The sequence below is a fragment of the Elephantulus edwardii genome, unplaced genomic scaffold (genome assembly GCF_000299155.1).
Source record: "Elephantulus edwardii isolate Elephantulus edwardi_28Jun2011 unplaced genomic scaffold, EleEdw1.0 scaffold00167, whole genome shotgun sequence".
In the NCBI taxonomy this organism is placed as follows: Eukaryota; Metazoa; Chordata; class Mammalia; order Macroscelidea; family Macroscelididae; genus Elephantulus; species Elephantulus edwardii.
The window spans coordinates 5,464,558-5,467,885 of NW_006399917.1; positions in this window are offsets into that span (position 1 = coordinate 5,464,558).

Here is a 3,328-nt window from a genome sequence, read left to right on the forward strand (position 1 = left end):
GAATTACAAGATCATCCTTTTTAAGCACTTTATTATTATTATTAATTTTAATGAAAACTTACAGAGATTTTTTATTTCCATTCATTCATTGTTGCACTCTTCTCCCTCTCCAAACTTCCCCTCCAGTTCGTTCTTCAGAAGTAAAAGAGCTTTAAGAGAAGATTTCCAAGGACAGATTGAGAAGACAAAGAAAATATTATAATGGGGAAAAATTTAAAAAAATGACAGTGGAATGTGTAGTAGGCTGAAATTGTAGCATAAAAAAGGAATAACTCTCTCTGAATTTCTCAAGCTGAGAGAACTGGAAAACAAATTTAAACTTTGAGTCACAATTTTGAAAGAGGTTAGAGGAAATATATTTAATTAACCATGAAACATCAAAAGAAGATGGAGGGAATGAATACACAATACCACTGTACCAAAAAGAACTAACTTATACAGAAAAAATTCAGAAAGTACCATATAAGTAGGAGCCAATAGTATTAAAGAAAGAAGTTGAAGCTGCACTGAGGGCACTGGCAAAAAATAAGGCCCCAGAAATCTATGGGACACCAACTGACTTGTTTCAACCAACAGATGCAGCCCTGAATGCACTCACCAGTCTACTCCAACAAAGAAATCTTGACAACAGCCATCTGGCCAATGAATTGGAAGAGATCTATATTTGTTCCCAATGCCTAGAATTGTGATCCAAAAGAATTTGGAAACTATTGAGTGATATCATTAATAAATTGATGAATAAAGATTTCTAGAAATTAAATTGTATGCATCAAAGCCTTTTTTTCAATAGACTGTAAAGAATATATACAGACTAGGAAAAACATTTGATAGTGACATTTTATACAAGGGTCTCATAATGAAAATTTATAGGAATTTCATGAGAAAAAGCCTCAGTAATAAAATTGCCAAAAAATATGAAAAGACTCTTCTCAAAGGAAGATATTTTGATCAACAGATACATGAAAGAATACTAAAAATTACTAGCAACTAGAAAGGTGCAAATCAATACTACAATTAGATATTATCTTAGTCTACTGGTAGTAGCACAATTGAACAGGACAACCATCAATGCTGGAGAGGACGAGGAGAAATTTGAACTCTGATGCACTGCTAGTAGGATTGCAAAATGGTACAACCACTCTGGAATGCACTTTGGCATTTCCTCAAAAAGCTAAAGAGAAATCCCACATGACCCCACTATTCTACTGCTAGGAATATACCCTAAGGAAATTAAAACTGAGACACAAAGAAAGATATGTACACTTATGTTCATAGCAGTAGGTGGTTGCTGTTTTTTTATTTATTCATTTGTTCATTGCAAATACTTTTTGTTAGCATTTTCTTTTTTGTAATGAAAGTTTACAGAAACTTTGAATTTCCATCCATTCATCCTTACATTTTCTTCCCTGCCCATCCCTGACCCAGTTCACTTTTCTCTTTGAAAAGTACAAAAAAAAATTTCATTGTTGTTAAATAACCACCCCCACCCCCAGTCCACACCATTATGCAGTTTTCATTCTGGACACTTTTCATGACAATAATACCTAATCATATTTTCACAATAAAAACAAACAAAAAAAACCACAACAGAAAACATCTTCAATTCGCATCAACAACAAGAACAACAGTGAATTGAGAGATTGTGGTACATTCACACAATGGAATACTATGCAGCACTTAGGAGCAATGATTTGGACAAAATGCTGTATAATAGGTGAGAGTGCATTAAGCTGAGTGAACTCTCATACAAATACTGCATAATATCATTATTGTAAAAATAAAAGAATATCTAGTAAGATGTGTATAATTGTCCAAAAAGACAATGGGAAAAGGAGAAAGGGATAGAAAAAAAAGAGGATTAATGGAATTCACTAGGACAGTAGAGTTTAGTGGGTAGATGGGAGGAATAAAGATATAGGAAAGATTCAGTGGGAACTTGAAATGATGGCATAATAATAGGCATAGATCAATGGTAATTAATTATAAAAATACAATGTATATTAATAATTATATGAAACAATATAATCAAAGGAAACAATATAAACAAAGGAAAGATTGTAAAAACTACAACATGGCAAGAAAGGGTGTTGCAACTCCAAAAGCACATGGTTTAAATCTTCCAACTGCTCTGTGGGAGAAGGATGGGCAGTCTTCTCCTGTGCAATTGTTGTTAGGTGCCATCAAGTGGAGTACAACCCATAGCAACCATATGAACGAAAGATCTGAACTCTATCCTATCCTGTGACATCCTAACGCTTCCTAACACACAAGAGTCCATTGCAGCAGCCAATGTGTCACTTCACCTGGTCAATGAATATGTGGCAGAGCATTTACAAGTGTTCATGCAAAACCTATGCCTGGACCAGAAGGCTGTTGTGTGAACAGGGCAGGGGAATATTGCATAGTTTAAAATCTAGAGGAGAGTGCATCAGGATTGTATTCTCTCTCTATACTTATTGAATCTGTATACTGAGCAAATTATTCAAGAAGCTGGACTCTATGAAAAGGTGTGTGGCATATACAGATGATACAACCTTCCTTGCTGAAAGTGAGGAGGACTTGAAGCATTTGTTGCAGAAGAGTAAGGAATGCAGCCTTTGGTATTGATTGATTGTCAAGAAAACAAAGATTCTTACCACTGGGCCAATAGGCAAAATCAGAATGGATGGAGAGGATATTGAAACTGTCAACAGCTTAATCTTGCTTGGAATCACAATTAACACCGTTGGTACCAGAATCAGGAAATAAGGAGATGCATTGCACTGGGAAAATCTGCAGTTAGGCATCTCCTCAAATTATTGAGGAGAACTGATGTTAGTTTGAGGAGTAAGGTGTGTCTGATTCAGGCCATACTCTTTCTGATTACTTGCTATGCATCTGAAAGCTGGACAATGAAATAAGATAACAAAAAAATAATTGAGCCTTTAAGCTGTGGTGGCGGAGAAGAACACTGAACATCACATGGACAGTCAAGAGAATAAACAGGTATGTCTTGAAGAGGGTACAGCCTGAGTACTTTTTGGAGGCAAAAATGATAAGGCTTTGACTCACATACTTTGCTTGCTAGGAGAGGCTATTCCTTAGAGAGAGACATGGTGCTGGAAGGGTGCAAGGTCAGTGATGGAGAGGAAGACCCATGCCATGTAATTACCGCCTCTGAAAACCCACTAGAGGGTCAGTTATGGGTTGATTCCAATGCTACAGTATACAACAACAGCAACATGTGACTAAAACACAATGAAAATAAATTGTATGCAAAACAATGAAAATAAATTTTAAATAAAAATTTCAAAAATAAAAAGATAAACAAAAGCAAGCCACAAAAAAT